Source organism: Heterocephalus glaber, unplaced genomic scaffold, assembly GCF_053883595.1.
Source record: "Heterocephalus glaber isolate CG9 unplaced genomic scaffold, H.glaber_assembly_v1.0 deba00001831, whole genome shotgun sequence".
Taxonomy (NCBI): domain Eukaryota; kingdom Metazoa; phylum Chordata; class Mammalia; order Rodentia; family Bathyergidae; genus Heterocephalus; species Heterocephalus glaber.
The window spans coordinates 1,064,961-1,086,979 of NW_028258491.1; the positions used below are offsets into that span (position 1 = coordinate 1,064,961).

Here is a 22,019-nt window from a genome sequence, read left to right on the forward strand (position 1 = left end):
TTTGCAGGACATAGTGCTTACATTCCTCGTGTGGAATCTGCACTGTACATGACATCCTTCATTCCTTCCTTCATCCCCTTTCCTTTCCCTTCCTCCCCCTTTTCACCATCTCTTGATCTGCTCTCCATTTAGAAAGATCTCTCTCCCTATTTTCTATTATCTATCCTTTACTTTTCAAAAACCCACTGTAATAGTTGCTGAACTAAGTCTGCTTCACAACCTTCAGTGTCTCGAGTCTTTTTATCTTTAACAAGACCCTTGCTCAGAGCCAAGAAGGACAGAATGCAGCATCCTAGAGTCACAGTCACTGTCACCAACCTCTCACCCACCTCGGGAGGACAGCTGTGCCCCAGATGTGCAGCGGGATGACAAGTGGGAGGGAGCCCTGCCCCCATCACACTGGAGACTCAGGTCCTGCTGGAGCCATCCCTCCAGGAGTAGGTTGAACGGTGGAGACAGCCCCATGCCAGGGCCACCCAGGTCATCTGGGCCCACACATGGCAGCTGGGTCACAGGTGGTGGGAGGGAGAAACTGCCCCCACCCTGCGGGCCCAGGTGGCCCGGTCCTGCCCAGCCTGTGACTGGCACTGGCTCTTGCACCATGCCAGCAGTTGCATCAAGATGTCAGCTTCCTGGATAGCAGGCTGAGAACCCAGCTCCACCTCACCCCTGCCCTTCTCCTCCCCAAGCTTTTCTAGCAGAGCCTATCAGAGGAGGCTGAAGCCAAGTGCATGTATGGGCAGCAGGTGTAGGCTTTCAACAGAGAAGCACCCTGGGGATGTTTGTCCAGGGCTCTGCCTCCCCTTGGGCCTGTTGGATGCTGACGACTTGGCTCAAGCCCTGGCTACATGGACATGGTTGCTCCAGGCCCCTGTCCAGCTCCCAGGTGTGTGTTCCTCTTGGGCTGAGTGTGACAGAGGCTGTAGTTGACCTGTTGTCCAACTGGCCTGCCAACCAGAGAGAGTGTTGGCATCCTCCTTGCTCTGGCCTAGCCCTCTTCCTCCAGACAGGGAGCCTTCCCTGGCCCAGCGTCTGATGGCAGGTTTCGTGGTGAGCAGCTAGGCAAGGACCAACAGGAAAGGAGGGCATGCGGATGGGGTGGGTGAGGCCCCTTCTCCTATGACCCCAGGAGCCCCCTTCCTGTCACTTCATCACCTCCTAAGGGTGAGATGGTTACAGGTCTGGGATGGCCCTGGGGAGGTGTTTGTGTGTGGGTGTGTGCATGTATGTGCATGTATGTGCATGTGTGTGCTCTGGGCTGCATGAAGAAAGGGTCTTCTGAGTGTTTTACAGGTGACCATCAGCTCCCCCATCCCTCCTCACCCTTCCTGCCCTGTGAAGTATCTCTCAAAGTGTCTCAGGTGGGGACAGCCCTGCCTGGCTCATCTGGTTGGGCCTCACCCGAGTGTGTGCCAGGCGAGGAGATGGCCCACGGCAGCTGTCTCACACAGGGCAGGCAGCAGTGCCAACAGGAGGGGTCTGGCTTGCCTTGGAGCTTGGGGAGAATGGGAAGTCCACCATGGGCTGTCCCACACACCTGGGACAGCAGGAGCAGGCCAGATGCAGGGAGCTGGAGTGGCCAGGGCTTCTGGGCTTCCCCTGTCCTGAGCTTCACCTCTTCCCACAACCAGCTCCCAGGGCTCTGAACAGACACAGTCCAGAAGGGCATAGGTAACAGCTGTCACCCCTGGGTGAGCACAGCGCTTATGCCTGAGCTCTGCCCTAGGACAGGCCTCCCCCAGGACAGGGTCTAGGACAGTGATGGCTAACCTTTGAAACCAGGTGCCCAAACTGCAACCTGAAACTCACTGTGCCAACATTGCCCTGTGTGCGCTGTTATCCAATGTTCAGCTGCTGGGGTGATGCTGGGGTGACTTGGCTCATGGGCCCACAGAGAGGGCTGTGAGCCCACTTGATCAGGAGGAGAAATGAGGCCTTGGGTCCAGGCACCAGGATGAGAAGGAATAGAAAAATCAGAGCAGGAAGAGCCACAGTAAGGTCTACTGCCCCAGGCACTGGGGATGAAAAGGAGGCTCCCAGAGAGGCTGAAGTTTGCCAGCAAACTAGTACAGTACAGGACTTTTAAAACAAAGCCAGAACCTCTGGTCTGTCCCCTGCCAGGATATTTTACTTAGAATCCCACAGATCAGATCAGGAAGAAGGGCAGACACAGCCAGTGAGCCTGTGCAGACACCAGCATCCCCTCCTTCCCCTGGCTCTGCCAGCTTCTGTTGGTCTGGCAGACTGCAGTTACTTTGTCTTCCCTCCTCCTTCATGGTCTCCCTTCCCTTCTTTTTAACATCTAGAAAGAGGTAATTTTAATGCTAGCCTCTGGGTACATTTTCATGGTGTAGATGTTCTGGAATTTTTACAGAGGAATTGGTGAAATGCTGTGTGACCACCCATGACAGAGATGGACCAGATTGCTGCCACCTGTGCCCCCTCACTGCAGGGCCTCACAGGAAGCAGGAATGAGTCCTGGCCCAGCTCACCCCAGGAGAGAGCCCTGTCACCTGTCAGCAGGGTGTCAGTGGAATAATAGAGGAACTGCCTGTGCTCTTTGTGGTTCACACTGTGCCCAGGGTGCCAGGAGGTGGCACAGAGCCATGAGTGTGTAGGAAGGGCGGCCTCGGGCAGGCACTGGCTGCAGATCCTGGGGTGTGGTTGGTCTGTCACTCTGTGTGGGGGGCACCACCTGGGCATGTGGCAAGGGCTTGGGGGCCGTAGGTGACACCTCAGTGTCCTGGCACAGTGCTGAGCACCTGTGAGCTCCAGGCCTGGTTCAGGAGCAGAGGCCCAGGCTGCACTGCCCCAAGTGGGTGCACAGGACTGCCAGGCTCTGCCCCAGAATAGGGTGCCCTGCAGAGAGGGCAGGAAGCCCACAACTCACCCTATCAAACCCCAGGCTGAGGTGTCTCAATTCCAAGTCCTCCAAGCAATGGAGGGCAGAGGAGAAGGGTTTAGGCAGGGAGTAGTAGGGCCTGTAGGAGGCGAAGAGGGGCCGCCCCTGGGAGATGGGCCCCAGCCATCCTCAGCTCTGCTCCCCAACTGCTCAGCCTCCTGCAGCAACCCTCACCCTGGGCCCTAAGGACAGGCTCTAGGAAGAGGGACAGGGACCTAGGATGGTGTGGGTCAGGGTAAAGCTCATGCTCCAGACAAGAAGGGGGTGAGAGAGAGGGAGCCAAAAAGAAATGCACTTGAAACCATGACTCCCCCAGCAGCCAAGGAAAAGAAAGCAGGAGAAGAGAGCACCCCAGGCCAATGTGGAGAGCCAGGAAGGCAAAGCCAGGACAGGACTCAGGGCTGGGTGGACTCAGTCTACCTCTTCAGAATGGGCCAGTGAGGGCCCTCAGCCCTGGCAGGCAGGGTGGGCAGCCTGGCAGGTGGATACAGAGGAGCACCAGGCTGTGCCACTGTCTCCCTCGGATCCAGGCGAGGTCCATATAGGTCCCCAGAGAGCCCACTCAGCTCACCCCACACCCACAGCTGCAGGCTCCCAACTTCCACCCCAGCCAAGAAGTGCTCTGATCTACAGAAAGCAAGCCAGAGAGGCAAGTACTGTGGGAGTCGGGCTTGACTAGGTCTTGAGGCACCCTCAGAAGGAGACCCAGGGTGTGTGGTCCTCTGTCAGGCCTCAGTCTGGGGCTGAGGTCAATGCCAGGCCTGTGTGAGTCCTAGCTCAGAGCTGTCTGCCTACCTCAGCACTGCTGGCTGAGGAGTGCAGCCTCTATTTATAGGCTCATTATGTCTTTAGGACCCTTGGGAATGATTTTGAGTGGGCTTCCTGGAGCAGAATAAAAGCACCGTGACTTTGGGTAATTCTGTGTCCTTAAAGTGGAGTTAACCAAAAAAAAGCACAATTTAAATTTTTTCTTTTTCCTTTTCTCCTTCTTAGCTAGCTTTATTTCTTTGACCCTCGCTCCTTAGTCCTCCTTTGGTGAGGTCAAGCCCTAGCTGTCCCCACTTCCCCCAGATGGACCTCAGAGCCCCAGCTCCTAGGGAACTAGAACCAGGCCAAGATTTTGTGAGAACAAACAGAGCCAGGCCATGACTCTGGCCTCGCTCCTCCCCAGCATTCCTGTCTTGTTCCTTTGCCCTGCTTCCCAGACCAGCAATGGAGATGTGAGGCATGACTGGAAAATGTGCGGAGGATTTTTAAATTTTTAAAAAAAGTATTACATTGAAAGACACACCACTATAAATCCCTCTCAGAATCCTCCCCTCACTTCAAACCCACTTTTCCCACCCCTTTACCACTTTCTGAAGCAGCTCGGGAGTCCTTTTTTCTGATTGCTTTTATAGGATGTGATAAAACATGTGGTGGATGCTGCTGCCGAGCACCATCCAGCGGAAAGGTGGCTCTTAGGAACATGACATTGGGTCCTCATCCACCTTATTCTCTGGATCTGGCACTGTGTGACTTCTGGCTCTTTCCCAAAGTCAAAATGACCATGACAGGGAAACATTTTGAATCCATTCAGGACATTGAGGCAGCCAGGACAGCACAAATACAGACCCTCAGGAAAAAGGACTCCAGAGCTGCTGAAGGAAGCATCAAGAAGGTGGGATGAGTGTATTCAAAGAGAGGGGAAGAATTCTGAGGGGCCTGAATGAATGGCAGTGTGTCTTTGACTGCAATGCATTTTTAAAATGTAAGCATTTGCCATATTGTTGGCCACACCTGGTGACAGAATGCTGTGAACTGCAGTTACCCTACTGACCTTATTCCACAGGTAGCTGTGCTTTGGAACCTGCTATGCTCCCTCCTCTGCCCTCCTCCTTCTCTACCCTTGCAGCATCCAGGAGTCACTATTCTCCTCCCTTCTGCTCTGAGATCAGCTCTTTAGCGTCTCTTTTTCACTTTCCTCCCCTGAGTGAGTACTTCTTGCAGTTGAAGATCTAGGAGGTGTGGTTTCCACCTCTGCTCCTCAGTCTCATGCTCCCCAGTGTGCTGCATCCCTCCCTGTAGGGGACAGGGGAAGGGGACGTTACCAGAACCTCTGCAGTTAGTCCTGGTCTCCTGCGAGCCATGGCAGCACACGGCAAATTACGGGAAAGGTAGAAAAATGAGACCGAGAAGAAGCTGAGCTTTGGGTCTGATCAGTGCTGCTCTGGGCAGCAAAGACAAAAGCCCGCCCCCCCCTTACCACACCTTTTATTCAGTACATCGGGAGAAACAAATGTAACAGATGACTTGCAGAGAGTTCAATAGTTCACATTGGGATAAACAAGGTGTAACGGAAGGCTTGCAGAGAGTTCAGTACATCTCGGGCAAACAAGATGTTCATCAGTCCAAGAACAACGAGGAACTGAGCAGATGTTTGTTCTCCCAGGATGTTTCTTGTCCTGGAGAATCACAGCATCACTGGATCACTGAAGTCTCAGTGGTGACCGGAGGCCAAACTGGAGTTATTCTGTAGCTGGGCTGTAGGCAAGAGAACTAGGCTAACCAAATGATTTATCCCTAGAATTATGTAGCATTGCTCCCAACACCTCGCAGCCCTGGAGTCCGCTCAGGTGGGCAGGGAGAGCGTGTTCTGGACTTTGGACGAGTGCCCATGCTGTTCCATGATCACCTCTTCCCACATAGCACATGGAACTCTTTAAGGTTGACTGACTCAGGAGAGGAAAGGACAGGCAGAGGGGCACTGGGGACATGGGGCTGCTGTTGGCCTCCTTATTTTGCAAGTAGTAGGCACCTGTGTGTTACCAGGCCCACCACAAGCTTCTGGGATCCAGTTTCTTCTGTTCTGGGATGTTTGGTAGTTCCTGGAGCTCATAGATGCCTTGTTCTCTCCTCCCGGGGCATGGAGGGGCTGTCTGCCCACCCTGGCAGGCCAGTGCTGGGAGAGCGAAGAGCTCCACGAGGATGTCCTCCACCCTGGGAAAGTCACTCAAGGCTGCCTGTTTCCCAGAGGCTCAGGCACACAGCTTCTGGTTTCTTTAAGGGATGGAGCTGCCAACAATTTGCAATGTCACATCCCAGCTGTGTCGTAATCCCATTAAAAGGATCAGTGCACCCTGTGTGCATGTTTTGAGCCATCAGACTGAACACCATGAGTATGTGCAAGTAACACATCCTAATTAATCAAATGATACCAACATCACAAGAGAGTGGAGGGAAAAGGGCCAAGAATGGATTTCAAAATGAGTCAGATTCTACTTCCTAGATTCAAAAACAGAAAAAAGGAACAAGTCCCACTTCGATTTTGTGAAGAAAGAAGAGATGGGTGAATTCTAAGCGTGGAGAAGGACAGACACACAAGTTTCCAGAGGGCAGCAGGAGGAACAGGTGAAGCCCCAGGAAGGCAGCAGGGGCCAGGAAGGCAATGGAAGGCCCTCAGGGAGGCTGGGTCCAGGCGCAGCCCACCCTACAGTCCTGGAATCCACATGAGCCCCATGTGGCACCTCAGGAGGCTGAATCCTGTGTCTGTGCACCCCTCCTCCCCACCCACCTGCTCACTCCTCTGTCCACCCATCTTTCCATCCATCACTCCTTCCATCTTTCTGTCTCCCCCACCCCGGTACCCCCAGCTGGGCCAAGTGTCCCTAGGAGCTGACTCTGTGCAGGCAGTGATTTCTGCCTGAAGACAGAGGACACAGACATGGCGAGTGTGTCCTTGAAGCTGAGGCAGAGAGACACCATTGGTAATGGCCTGCTCTGCAGCCGCCCACCCCACCACCCACCCACTGCCGGCCGCACTTGTCCAACCTGACAGAGCCAACAAGGATGGGAGGGGACAGAGGCCCTGTAACCTCTCCACACAGCAGTCTGTGTTTGATGCTGCTCTTGCTGTCTTAATTACAGCCCTACAACACCAGTGGCTCAACAAGGTAGGGCTGGCAGGCCAGGGGGCTGTGGCCACAAACCACCCTCTGGCCATCAGGACCTCCAGTAACTCAGCCACTTGTCAGGCTGGACAGTCGGGGCCTTGGATCTCAGAGCAGAGGTTTCTTTCCTGTCTCTCCAGGAAATGTGTGAAACGTCTGGTGCCTGGATAGGGCACCGTGGCCCCAAGGATGAGTCAGGGAACAGCATGTGCAGGGAAATCCCAGTGGCCCTGCTGAAGACCAAGCGCACGGGAAAAAGCTGGGTGTCAGGAGGGAGCCCATGCTGGCTGCCCCAGGCCCTATTTGGGCTTCAAGAGACATACACCATTTCTAAGACAAGACAAGGGAGAAAGCTGGAGGCCCCGACTACATAAGAATCTTGAATTGGGGACAGTGTATTTCCATTCACAACTGAACCCTGTGGACTTACAAGGAAAATGAGCCAGGCATGGTGGTGCACATCTGTAATCCCAGCACTTGGGAGGCTGAGCCAGGAGGATTACCATGAGTTCGAGGCCAGCCTGGGCTACATAGTGAGCTGCTGTCTCAAAAAGCAAACAACAGCAAAAATTCTGTAGCAAAATGAATGAATGTGCTTTTCAAAGATCTACCGCGATGAGTTTGACCCAAGAGAGCTGGGCAAGAGCTAATCCCTCTTCTCCTCCATGGGCAAGAGGCAGGGGAAGGGACTGCCTTAGTGGGCTCAGGTTGCTGGAACAAAATCCCACAGATCACGAGATTTAATAGCAGAAAGTAATCTTCTCACAGTCTGGGGCAGGATGTCCAAACTGAGGTATGGTCGGCAGGTCTGGCTTCTTGTGAGATTTAGAATGGTAGACCACTCCTTCCTCCTCCTGCCCTCATGGGCATTTCCTCAGAGTGTACATTCCCTGTGTGTCGCCACGGACTGCACTTCCTCCCCTTGGTAGCACAGTGGTCAGAGGACGTTGAGATCCACCCAGACAGTACCCTCTTAAATCACCTTTTCAAAGGCCACAGTCTCTCAACAGAGCCGAATTAGGAGCTACTGGGTCTTCAACGCACAAACATTGGGAAGAGGATGCATCTCAGGCCAAAATACAGATGGTAGCTTTAAAATAAAAAACAAAAAAAACAGAATGATCATAAAACACACAGGTTGTTCAGGCCCCTACAGGGAAGCTTGGCATGGCTGCCCCAGGGCTGAGCCAGAGTGGGGGCAGAAGCCAACAGAAGATGTGATGGGAATGAAGGCTCACTCTCCCACGAACTCTTTAAACACAAGGAGTCTGTGCTTCTCTGATGGCCCCGAGATACTCCGCAGCTAGGGAATCCTGCACCCATGGGGCACAACTCAGAGCCAGCCAGTTTATTAAACAAGTCTACAGGCTCTCCTATCTCACCTGGTCCTGCAGCAACCATGGTGAGTCATGCTACTCACAGCAACAGACCAGTGGCAGGCAGAGGAGCCTCACCTGCCCTGTCAGTCAGTCTCCCACCTCCGCAATGCAGACCCAACTCCCACAGCTGGAAGGGGTGAGGTTATGTTGGCTTACAGCATCTAGAGCTTTCAGTCCATTTTCTGCTGGCTCCAGGCAGGCAGCATGGCAGAGGGCCCAGCGAAGCAGGATAGATGCTCATGGTGCGGTGGGCAGGAAACAGAGAGCAGGGCGGAGCCAGGAGGGTGATGAACCTGTCCAGGCCTCAGCTTGCTCACCACAATCCTCCTCTTCCACCAGACCCCACCTCCCAGCAGCAGGCCAACTATGAGCCTCATGACCAGTCACCTTCCATGAGCCCTGGTGTGAGCACAGGAGGCTTGGGGAGCATCTGGGTAGAAACCCTGCCACCTTCCTGTTGTATTGAGGGCTGGGCCTCTTCAGTGGCAGCCCAGCAGGAGGAGCAGGGCAGATTTGCTCCTGACTGGGCCCTGGCCCCTGAGGGGCACTGCTGGCCAGCAGAGTCCATGGAGGTGGGCTGAGGAACCCTGTGACTAATGTGCACTGTGATAGGGGAAGAAGGAAACAGGAGTGACAGGTGTTGCATCACAGGCTCAGATAAATCCCACTCAGATCAAGGGTTCAGACAGGCTGTCCCTGTCCCCAGCTGCTCGCCTGACTGCTGTCGCCACAGCCATGTCCCCAGGATGGCTGGCTCTCACCTTCCTGAGTGTGCTGGACCCACAGACCCAGACCTTCAACCCCTGGCTGGTTGAGTGTTTCGAGGACCCCCAGTATGAAGAGCTGCTGCAGTTGGCTCAGAACTGGTGCCCAGAGCCAACAAAAAAGAAGTGGTGGTCATTGGGGCCAGCATGGCTGGACTCACCACAACCAGGATCCTGAAGGACACTGGCCACAAGGTACACATGGGCTTGGGGAGTCTTGTGGGAGACACAGGCTGGAGAGGGAGGTGGAGACTGTCAGTGGACAGCCCCAGGGCACAGGGCAGTGTTCAGGCTGGAGCTCCTGGCCAGGTGGAAGAGGTAGGAGAACAGGTGGCTGACCTTATGCCTGAGGGACCTCAGAAAGGCACAGAGGGGAAACCTCCAGCCCTGCCTGGAGGGATGTGGGTGTGATGGCAGCCTCCAGCCACTGGTCTTTTCCAGGTAATGGTGCTGGAGGCCAAAGGGAGTGTGGGTGGCAGGATAGAGACCCACCGTGTCCCCGGAGCAGACTGGTACCTAGAGCTGGGCACCATGAGGATCCCCAGTAACCACAGGTACAGTGGGGAGAAGCGGGCATGGATGAGGAAGTCCAGGGCTTGGGTTGCTGGCACCGAGGCCAAGATGACTGCAAAGGGTGGAGTCCTTTCCTGGAACCCAAGGGGTCAGGGTCTGTCCCCACTCATTTCCCAGCTCCAGGCTCCCCAGAAACTTCCCCATCTGAATGGATTCATTTCCATAATGGCCTGGACACACCTACTGGGCCTGCTGGGGACACTGCTGAGGGATGCTAGAGCTCATGGTGCCGTGGGGCCACTGGATGGGTATGCCCAAGGGACACCGCTGGGAACCCTTGTGGCATGTCCAGGACCTGAGGTGGTCCAGAAAACTCCTGGCTGTGTGGCCCTTTGCCTGGAACAGTGACTGGGACCCCCACATTCCTCTATGGAGGCCAAGGCAGCCAAGTGACTCCAGGGAAAAGGGAGGCCACTCCTCACCCCAGCCCCAAGGGCTCCTTTTCTCCCTCATACAGGCTATCTAGCAGGTTCATCTGGAAGTCAGAGCTGAACCTCATGGAGTTCTGCCTCTGAAATGACCAGATCTGGGTGCTGATGAACAGGGTACAGGAGCGCTTGAGGCTATGCAGGCCAACCCCGACCTGCTGGCCAACAAGGTCAGAGCTCAACAGGCTGGGAAGACAGCTCAGCAGCTCTTTGAGCAGTTCCTGAGGAAGTTGAGCCGGGCCAAGCTCCTGTGGCTTCCTCCGGGCCAAGGTGTGCACACGTCCTCCAGATGGGGGCAGAAATCCTTCAGGGGCCCCAGCCTGCAGGGTCCCTATCCACTTGGCCTTGTCCTGTGCCACTGTGCACTGGGGGAACCCAGATGTCTGCACCCTTACAGAGGAGTCCAAACCTCAGCCAGTGAAATCATCACGGCAGGTCCAGGTTTAAGGCGGAGGAGGGGCTCCCACATGCTCACTGGGTGACTGGGCAGCAGCCTGCCATGTCTGTGGCTGGCTTCCATGGAGCAATCACGCTGCCAGAGCCCTTTCCGGGTGCTGGGGACCAAGTGTGAGCACGGATGCTGTGAGTGCTGTGCCAGGCCACAGCCAGCGCTGCAGTCAGCTGTCCTAACGTGAGGTTTGTGGTCCGGGAGGCGAGACACAGCCAGTCTGTGCACTCAGGTTTGCCTGGCATGGGCAGTGTCTTTGTCTCACATGGCTCATGCCCCAGAGGGACCTTGGGGTGACTGCAGGCCTGGAGACGGGAGCCCTGACTCTGTAGTGTCACTTGCCATGGCCTGATTGCCATGCTGAGCCATGAGACCCCATCCTGCCTCCCTCTGCCACCATCACCCACAATATTCCTGACAGCCTCAGGGCCACCAGATGCCTTCCAAATGCAGAAATCAAATGCAGAGACCAGGATATTTTGGTTCAAAGTAACACATTTATGAAGCAAGAAAAAATTCTATCAGTAGGAAATATCATGATTGCACTCAACAAAAATTAGTGATGTAGCCAGAGATTTAGATCAGTGGTTCCACTGACTGCCTCACAAACACAAGGTCCCAAGTTCGATCCCCGGTACAAAAAAAAAATTATATAAAACTAAGAATAACAGAATTACTGTGAGGATTAGACTGGGTAGAAAACCACATCCAGATGAATGTTATGTAACATAGATTTATTATAATACCGCTTAACATTCCAACAATGCTTTATGCAGTTTGACAATGTTGCTAATTTATCTAGAAAACTAAGATAGAGGTACAAGTTTTTTTAAATTTAGGTTTAAAAAATAGGAACTTTACCTTTTGAATCTTTAAAGCATTGTTAATCCTTGTTTTGTGGTGCTGAATAGAATGTGTAAGTTTAATAAAACATTTGGAGAAAAGTAATAAAAGTTAATAGAAGGAGCAGCTGGATCAATGTGGAGATGCTAGGTGCAATTTTTATATGATAATGTATTTTATTCCAAATGAGTGAAAATTTTATATGTAAAAGAAAAAAAAGAGTATTTTCATCTTAATAGTGCAAAGAAATTTTACGGCAATGAAAAACACTGACAAAGAGATGATTTAAAAGAATGAAAAATGTATACTAAAGAAGGAATGGTGGAACAAAAAAGCTGTTTAGATTTACAAGCATTTAATTTTTTTAAAGTAGATGGAAATCTTTAAGGCTCTGTACTCCTTAGTGGGCAGATTTATAGAAAGAATACAATGCGATGATAGAAGTAAAACTCAATTCTTAGATGACAGTCAAATGAACTAATATTAAAAGTGAAAATGGAAACAACTTTGACCTAGTTCTTGCTGTTATACTGAGTAAAAAATTTTAAGTGTGCATGTATCTTCATGCCAGAAGCATTGTGTATTAGTAGTCATTAAAAAAAGGGGGACAAAAAGAGTTCTATGCCTGATCTTTTGACATACTAAATCACTTTGAGTAGCATATAGCCAGGAAAATACTTAAAAGCTACTTGTGCAAGTTTTTTTTTAAAAGCCTATCAGTTGAGAAATGGATCTTAGTGTATTGCTATTGCTATGGTAAACTGTTATATAGCCTTTAAATATTGATAAATGTTAAATTGTATGCAAAAATAAAATGTTAATTAGCATATAAATTGTTTACTGGTTATAATTGTGTAAAAATTTAGATTTCAACATTGAAAATAAGATGTAATTACACTTTAACATTAAAGGGTTTATTTTTTTGTAAAATTTTTATGTGTAATAAAAATAAAAGATTAATTGACAAAAAAAATTAGTGACATGATTTCTATCACCCAATTCATTCCATATCCCATCTTCCTCCAAACTGTCCTTCGTGACATCTTTCTAGATCAGTGTTTAATCCAAGCAGTGGTAGCTTGTCCAGCATTTCATTATTTTTACCTAAATATTTTATTTTTGTGTGATACCTATTTAGATAAAAGATGTTGCATTTTGTGATTTTTGTATTGTTTCTCCACACTCTATATTTCCTGTTCATTATAAGTAAAACATAAAGTACTCATTAAACCTAAAGGTACTTGGGTCAAAAGAAAAGTGTCCTCAAGGCAGGACAGGGGGTCTGTGTTCCTTCTGAGGCCTCTGGGGTGGGCGGCAGGAGAGCTGACAGTGAGCCCGAGAGCAGAGGTGACATCTCGGCCATCAAAGGCACCTTTGTCCTTTGGGCACTGTGGGCACCAGGGCCACCAGAGCCCGGCTCCCCACAGGCAGAAACAAGGCTGACACAGTGGGGCGTGCAGGCTGGAGCCTCAGCAGCCTGACCTCTCTCCTCCTTCTCCCATGCCCAGGTCCAGGAGGTGCTGAAGAGCAGTAGCTGCCACCGTGTGCTGGAGAAACACGACTCCTTCTCCATCAAGTTCAGTCCTGAGACCCTTGCCTGAGCGGCCCTGTTGCAAGCCCTGGTGACCAACCCAGCAGGACCATGCCCCAGCACTCAGAGATCTTCTGCACTCTGCCTCCTCAGCTAAATGAAAGCTCTAACCCTCACCCTAAGGCTGGTCCTGACACAGACACCACTTGCTCAGTGTGGTACACAGAGAGCCAGCCTGCATCGGCAGAGGGTCCCAGGCAGGCAGAGGCATGGGAAGAAAGCCTCACGCAGCCCTGCAGCATGGAAGGAGGGATCGAATCAGAGCAGTGCTCCCTCCTGTACCTCATCACTGTGCAGAAGTCCTGACTTACACCGGCGAGCCCTGCTGGACTGGGAGTGCTGGAGGGTGGCTTAGGGTCCTGGGATGTGTGCTGCTGTGGGACCATGGTGCGTGGCCATGGCTGGCAGGACATCCTCACAGAGCCAGGAGGGTGGGCTACAGGGGAGCTCAAAGGCACAGCACTGGCCAGCAACAGAACACACAAAGGACCCCGCAGGGAAGGGTCCACCGTGCCTGTCTGCAGGCGGTGGGCACTGGAGGGCCCCATGCGGTAGCCAGCAGTGAGTGTTTCTCCTCTGTGGTCCTGAGAAGGAAGTGGTGTGGGGCAGGGTGTGAGGAGCAGAAGCCGGGCCTTGAGCCCACCATGACGGGCAGAGGTTTCAGTTTCCCTTCTGGCTGTTGCAGCAGAGGTTGGGGGCCCAGGGCTTGTGTTTGCACGTGGATGGGCACTGTGCACTCAGGTCCAGAAGGGAAGGGGAGAAAGGCACCAGGGGGGCTGCGGAAGTAAGATGACCAGAGATCTCCAGGGGGCTGGCTCCCCAAATCCCTGGAACACGCACCCCACTGGGAGCTGTCTGCCTCTGCATCCTGACCCTTTAGATGAAAGTCTTGCACAGCTCTCCCCAGGCACTTTCCCTTAGGCACTGCTGGCAATTGCTCGGACCTGGGGCCTTCACACTGGGCCACATCCCCAGCCGTTTTTCTTTTTTTAAATTTTGAGACAGGGTCTCACTAGATTGTTTAGTTGCCTCAGCTGGGCTCGAACTCACGGTCCTCCTGCTTCAGCCTCCCAGAGAGCTGGAGCACAGGTGTCCCCAGCGCCTGGCTTCCTGGGCCTTCTTGAAGCTGCTCTGCCTGGGATATGCTGCCCTGTGAGCACATCGCTGTTGACTGCAACACAGTAGAGGAGTAGAGGCAGGCACCCAGCCCCTTCAGGCCCCTGCCCTGGTGACAAGGCACAGCACAGCCTGGCCGCGCCCACTGTGGGCTCGCTGGAGGAGGGGCAGGGGCCGCAGGACCTGTGAGTCCCTGTGGACAGACAGGCCAGGTTGGTGGGCGGCAGGGAGGGAGACAAGGGACACTCACCACTCAGGCTCCCCCAGCCCCATGTCTTGGCCAGAGAAGCCAAGCCATCCTGCAGATGAGCATGAAGATCCAGCTTTAGCTCCCCATCTTTTCTTACCAGTTTTTTAGTACGATTACATTCATCGTTCATCATGTGGAGTTGGTGCGTGTGCCTGACACACTTTCATTCTTTCCCATCCTCTTCCCCCCTCCCTTCTTCTCTTCTCCCCTCCCTGTTTCCTATTGTCCACCTTTTATTTTGCTCTTTTGTTTGTTTATACATTGGGTTTCTTTAACCCTGAGGTACTACAGCTCCCACGTCTGGTTTAGGCTCCCATAGCAGCCCAAGGTGCACCCACTTCCTACAAGAGTTAACTCTAAGGAGGGCTCCCAAGAGAAAGGCCTGCAGGGGGCCCTCTTCTGCTGCTGCTTTCCCTTACCAGCACTGAGCATTTGCCTGCGCCCCAGCTGAGCCCCCCAAGTATGGGCACCCAGGAGCCATGGCCTGGGTGGGCTTCTTGGGGCTGCCCTGCTGCATGATGCTGGCTCCTCTCTGTCCCAGGAATACCTGATCAAAGTGCAGAACCTGAGCCACAGGGCATGCAGAGGATCGGAGACCTGTTGAATGCAGACTCTGGCTACTAGGAGGCCTTCACAGAAATGCTGCACAGCTTCATCTTCTTCCATGAGCTTCAGTGGGGAGCGGGGCAGGAGGGTGGGCAGGTGTCACAGCTCCTGGGGAGGATGGGACAGACAGGGTCAGGGAGGAGGGAGGCCCCTCCACCACATCCCCAGCAGCCTGAAGACCAAGGGTGCTGACTCCCACAGAGAGGGTTTTCAGGAAGTCAGTGAGTCAGGAAGGGATTCACTGGGCACAAACTGAAAGCTACACAAAGTAGCAGGGAGTGGCTCCCAGGGGCCCTGTGGTCTGGAGCTGCGTGTGTTTAAGGGGCTGTGGTGACTTCCAGATGAGGCCATGGGGCGTGTGTCCTGCTGCCCATCCAGCCACCCATGGGGCTGTCACAGTGCAGACTCCTTGGGTTTCACACTGAGATCTGAGGCCCAGTAACAGGGCTGCTCCCTGGGGGGGCAGGGCAGGAAGCTTGGCTCAGTGGAAGAGCACAGGCCTGGAGCCCACTTTAAGGCTCATCATGCCTTGAAAATTCCCTTAGGAATTTTTTTTTCCAAGTGTGTTTCCTGGAAGGAAAGTGCTTAAGTAATTTGTGTTCTGAAGCTGAAGATTTTCTTTAAAGTGCAGTTTTATCCAGTTTCCAGTTGACTACTCCGCCATAAAAATTGAAAAACTGGAGACATTTATAGCTAAATGGATGCATATTTCACTTAGAGTATGGAGGCCATACTCTAAGTGAAATAAATAGGACACACGTGTAAATACTGAATAGTTTCTCTGGCGTGAGAAACTGAAAGTGTAAATAATGATTAAAATGAATAATTGATAATGGGAAAAAGGAAGAAGAGGTCCAAAGGGTAAGGGAAGTGGGAAGGGGAGGGGAAATGAAAAAAGGAAAACGAAAAATTATGAGAAAAGGAAAAAATGGAAACAAAGGCCTTATACATAGGGAGGGGAGGAGGGGGTGAAGAGAGGACAGGAAATGGGGAAAAAATAAGAACCAAGATATATCATGTTAAGGTCCAAGTACCCAATGATAAATGTAAATGTACTGTGCACCTAAAATGTACCAATAAACGAATCTAAGGGAAAAAATAGTGCAGTTTTAAAGTTCCAATTTCCACCCACTATGGTGGCACACAATTTTCATCCCCAGCACTTGGGAGGCTGAGGCAGGAGGATCACCATGGTTCAAGGCCAGCCTGAGCTATGTCCATGTCTCAGAAAACCTACCAAAATTCCAGTTTCCTTGTCTGTTTCCTACCTATCTTTATTTCTTCCATTCTGCCTTGAAGAAGGAAGAAATAAACCAGGTGAACATCCCTAAAGGAATGGGAGCCAGGGAGCCAGCAGGCAGGGCTTTCTGAACTCTGAAGATGGGGTCAGCACCCCCGGAGCCAAGACCTGAGAACTTGCCCTGAGATGTGTCCCAGTAGCACCTGTCAGAATGCCCCTTTGAGAACCACTGGCAAGGTGAGAGTTGGGAGCCAGTGAGTCCGCCCTCCTGTGATGCAGACTGTGGCCTCCGCTGGGCCAGGGCTCCACATGGGGGCTCTTGGCAGCTTTGAATTCAGGAAAAGGTGCTGACCCAGAGCCCACCCTGCCTCAGTTGCTGGCCCTGGAGGATCCATGCAGATGAACCCATTGACTCTGAGATGCAACAGGCCCCAGACCTCCTGAGGCCTAGGGCAACTGAGCCAGGGAGCCCCCCAGGGGGACACCGAGGCACCCGGACTCCTCGACACCCCCTCCCCCTTCTCAGTCTTGGGGTGCAGGGTGAATCCACTGAAATTCAAGCTAAGCACGGCCCCTGGGAAGAGGGAGCACAGGAAGTCTTAAGACAAGGGGTCTCAGGTTGTCCACCCTGCATTTGGGGCCTTGGCTGGGCACTGAGGGGAAACAGGGGAGTCCTGGGTCTCTGCCAGCCTTGGCCCAAAAGCAGAGGTTGGGCAGGTGCCACGGGGCTGCCCTTCTCTGCTGGATCGGCCCCTCCTGTCCCCGCATCACCCTCTGACCACTCCCCGATCTGCGGGCCTGGGGACCCGGGCTCCTCACACCTCCCCTCCAACTGCTTCCCTCTGCCTCCCTCCCACCTCAAGTTCCATGAGATCATCAGGGGCCTTGACCAGCCGCCCCAGGTTCTCTGGCTGGGCGTGGTGCAGCTGCACTCACTGCCGTGGAGGTGGAGATGGCGGGGTCTGCGTCCACGTCACCTACTGGACGCCCGAGCCTGCAGCCCAGGGTGCGCCTGACCGCTGACTTCATGTTGGTGGCCACCGCCACAAAGGCCACCACCCGGCTTCTCTGCTTCTGCCCCCCCCCCACCCCGGTCTGGTAGCAAGGAGGATGCGCTGTGCTTGCTCCACTACAACGGCACCACCAAGGTGATCCTGGCCTGCACCCAGGGCTTCTGGGAACTTGACAGCATCCAGAGTGGCAGTTTGGACCCTGACTGGCCCTCCTGCCTCATCTACGACCCAAGCACATCTTCCCCAGTGGCACTGGCATCATCCTGGCCTCCTACACCCTGGACGACTCTGCCTGCTTCTTCTCCACCAGGGACCACCACGTGCAGGTGGTGGATATCATGCTGGATGACCTGGCCACCATCCACAACTGCCCCAAGGAGGAGCTCTGGACCCTGTGCCCCTATTCCTTTGTCAAAACCTGGGGGCCATGACCCTCACTCCATGGGTGTCTTTACCTTCTTCACCCCCTACCAGTTCATAGACTACACCAAGTAGCTCAGCCAGCCAGAAGGGCAGGTGCACTTCGAGGGTGAGCACACAGCCCTGCCACATGGCTGGATCAACATAGACATCAAGTCTGGCCTCAGGGAGGCCAAGGGCATCCAGGCAGCTGTGGGCCTGGCTGAGGGAGGGGAGCCCAGGGACTGGAGAAGACCCCGCTCCAAGAGGGAGCTGTAGGTCAACAGTGAGTCTGGCCAGCATGTCTCACCAGGACTTGCAGAACTGATCTCACTTCATGGTCACCTCTGCCAGACCAAGCCGCCACCCACATTACCCACCTGTGCCCCGAGGCTGTCTCCAGCATGAGAGCATGTGATACAGCCATTACAATCACAAAGCATGCCTTGAGTTGAGACTATCACCAAGTGTTTTGTCTACATTCCTGGTAGCATCTGTTTTTAGCTTTCCCATCACAACACCCACACCCACAACTTAAAAGTTTGCTGCCTGCCAAGCAAAACCATCATGCAGGAGGCCATGGTGGACACACACTGCTTATTTCTCGGAGCTGGGGAGCAGAGAGTGAGCTGTGCCAACAAGAATGGCTGAGCAGCCAGAAGTAGACCCCAAGGCTGCCCCAGACACGGTTGCTCCACTGAGCTCCTGGCATCCCAAGGCAATCAGGCTGATACCACCCTAACCACCAAAGAACCTCAGCCCAGTGCTGAAGGCCAGACCCTTGCCTTCTGGGCCTCTTCCAGGCCTCTGTTCTTCTCTCTCTCCTTTAATCTGAGTCTAGCCCCAGCTCCTCTCCCCACATCTCACAAATCATAAAAAGAAGCTGGGGACTTATTTATCTCCCCAGTCCACACTATCACAACCCCAATGTGTACCTTCCAATATTCCTCTGTACTCAGATGAGGAAACCTGTCTCTCAGAGAGACAAATGCTGGTCACAAATGCTGCCCATGGCCCATGGATTTAGCCCAGTGGTTCCACCACCTACCTTGAAAGTGCAAGGTCCTGAGTTTGATCCTCAGTACCAAAGAAAAAAATCCAAAAAAACAAATAATACCCAAAGTGACTCAGACTTGAACCTGACTTCAAGTATAATTCCAAACCCTCTCACTTCTTCTAGGCTCTGCCACTGTCTCTTATTCTTTTTGTGGTCCTGAGGCAATTAGCAATTCTCTTTGCAATGAATGTGTTATGTGTTTTTACAAATATAATTTTTCAGAGTGCCCAGGGCTGTAACTTTACTCACTTTCCAGGCCTTTGGATCCTAGTAGCCCTAGCAAATGAAGAGGCAGACAGACACAGACAGATGGATGGACAGGAGCAGAGAGATTCACCACGGCTGAGCTACAGATGGACAGGGTCTGGGAAGCCCAGCACTAGCAGTGCCATGCCCTGAATTTTGTCCCAAAGGGACTCCCTGGGGTGGGGGTCAGTCACCCAGGGGGCACAGGAAGAGGCCAGCTGGGGATAGATTTCTCATGGTCCCTTACTATTTTTAAGACATCTCTGTTTTTAGGGTCACTAACCACAATCCTGTCCTCTATATCTGATATTCTATCTTCACATTCACTTAATCTGCTGTTAATACTTTCAGTGGAGTTTTTAATCTCCTGGATATCTATTTGAATCTGTTTCATGCATTCCATTTCTTTCCTAAATTGAGAGTTCATGGTTTACATTTCTTTCCTATGCTGGGCATTCACGGCTTCCAGCATGGTCCTGAGCTCATCTATTCTTTTTTTTTTTTTTTATCTGTTTCTGTTCTAGAGTCTCTAATCATGTCTTTTGTTCTGCTCACCATCTCTGAAGGTATCTGGGAAATTATTTCTCTTTTGAATTTTTCAAGAACCTCATTCATCTGTTTTGTTATTTCCTGTGCTATCAGCTCAGGATGTCCAGGTGGCTCATTATCAGATTTTTCCACCTCATTTCCCCCAGAATTTGCCTTTGGTGAGCTGGAAGTCTGGCTTTGTGCCTTGCTTAAGTGTCTTCTCATTTATAATTTTGTTGTTGGTGCTGATTTTTGGTTTAATTCCTGGGCTGATACTTCAATATTGCTTATTGTGGGTATCTTTACTACTTGTTTTTAGAGCCCTTATGCTGTGATTGTTTCACAGACATATCTTCCAGGTATAGTTGGTCTTTTTAAGCTTTGAATCTCTAATGACTCTTAGACAATCAGGTTTTCAGTAAAACAGAGAGGACAACTGATTAGATCAATCACAACACTTTAGCCCAATTGCTACTATCAACAACAACAATAGCATCAAACACAGCTTAGAAAATGACAGTTTGTGGTAGCAATTAATCTGCCACCTTTAATCATATGAACTAGATAAAATCGAGGATCAGCCCAAATATGTTTGTAGTAAATAAACCCTTCAATATAGCAAATTTACCCTTTGGGATAAGAATTTATCTCAAAGGTTAGGAGAGAGGGATAGAGACATAGAAGGAGAGGAAAGGGTTAGAAGTGAGGCTAGAGGACACAGGAAGATCATGCGAATTTTGGGAGACTGTTAAAGGCAAGATGAAGAAACAGAACAAAGAACATTGTCAAGAAGAGAACAAACTAACAGCCACAGGGATGCTAGAAACTGTATTCATCTTCCTATAAAAGTAGTGACAGTTGAGAGAAGGGAAGAGAAAGAAAAACAATCCAAAATAGAACAGGAACAGGAAGAAAGAGGGAGAGAAATGCAGAACATGAAGGGAGAGAGAGAGAGAAAAAAAAAGAGAAGAAAAAGAGATATGAAAAATGGCCTCCTTTGGGGTATGTCTCTGTTGTAATGGTAGACAACATGGGCAACAGTGTGCAGATCTAAGTCTATTAGTCTCAGCAAACCAGCTGTAGTTCACTTAGATTCAGGCTGATTTCTGGCTGCAAGGCTCAAGTTGACCTCCCTGACCTCTTGAAGGATTGAACTCTACAAGATTCTATTGCAGGATCTATCTGTCCTTCCCCTGAAGTGAGCCTGGGTTTCTATGGGAGGTGTTGATTCCATAAACTTACCAGCCACGGTGGTCCAGTGTACATTTATTGCAGATTTTCTTCACTTTCCCAGTAGGCTTCAATTTTCATTGAGGAGCAAGGTATCCACAGGGTGGACCCAGGGAGGGTGCTGGCTCCCAGGGTGGACAAACTGCCCAGCTAGGACCGAGAACCCAGTCTGTGGTGAGTGGTCCATATTTCATGACACCCAGGGGACAGCACCAAAGACACCTGCTGTCCCTTGCCTGTGGAGCCCGTTCCCTGCCTGGCCCACATTTTCCCTTCCTGAGACTTAAGGTCCCACTCCAGAATAGGCAGTCAGAGTCACCTGTCCCCCTCTGCCATCCTGTCCACAACTCTGATGCACTGCTTCCCACAGGTGCATTTCACAGGCCAGCCCAGCAGCCTCATGGCACTGGGCTTCTTAGAGCTGTCCCTGCGGCCCCCACCCCAGGTCACCCTACCTCTCCTCACCCTCATGTGCGACCTGGGCATCCTGAAGCTGACTTCACCTCCTCATGTGGGTCTGAGGAGGGTGGTGCCTTGGTGTCTACTGAACCATCTGTTGTATTTAATGTTCTCTCCCCTGAACAGGCAGGGCTTTCCATTTGTTCCATCTCTGCACACCACAGTGGTTCCTTGTTTCTTAGTTCTCAGTAGCATGAGAAGAGCATCTCGCAGAAGCCTCTCTGACTCCATTCTTAGAGATGTTTCTGTTCTTCCTTGACCTTTTAGTACCAGGGTTGGAGCTCTGGGGGGCTGGGAAGCACCTACCCTGAGCTACAGCAGATGGTACAGCCCCAGAGGCTCTCTGACAGGCATTGGCTGTGTTCCTCGCACACTTGGGCATGGGCAGCACCCACAGACTGGTATTGATTTTCAGCTTGTCTGACAGTGTGTTTCCCCTCTGCAGTGTAGACAGGAGGGAGGCACCTCTCTGAGGGTTTAGCAACAATCAGTCACACAATCTCCACAAAGGGTGCGCTGACTTGCCTATGATGCCATCCACCCCTCTCAGGGATCTGATGGCTCAGGGCCACCCTTGTACCAGTGGGCTTGCAATGCAAAACACACAGGCAGGCCAGTTAGCAACAGGTTTGGAGGCTGAAAGTCCAAACAGAACAGCACAGTCTCTGTCTAAGGCCTCCAAAGGAGAAGCAGTGCATGGGGAGAAATGTACTTGGAACCAGGTGCTTGCTCAGGGAACAGCTGAGGGTAGTGAGGGGTACTCATAGTTCCTTCTGGGTGCCACCCAAGTAACCTGGGGATGTCCCAGTGGGCCTCAGCTCCTGAAGGTCCCCTCAGCCCTATGCCAAACCTCCAGCAGATGGGTCTTGTGGTCTTCCAGACTCCAAGCTATGGATTGGGGCTTCTTCCCAGAAGCCCACTGTCTGATCCTGGTCCTCTCTCTGTGCTCACTGCCTAGGTTATTTTTTATTATTATTATTTTGTTTTTAAATAGGAAGACAAAATGAAAACAAAGCTT

The 22,019-nt window shown here is 52.0% G+C and overlaps 1 pseudogene; it reads left to right on the top strand.

Moving 5' to 3' along the window:
• The first annotated feature begins 864 nt into the window (after window positions 1–864).
• On the top strand, window positions 865–17,760 carry LOC147820626 (L-amino acid oxidase-like; annotated as a pseudogene).
• The last annotated feature ends 4,259 nt before the right edge of the window (window positions 17,761–22,019 follow it).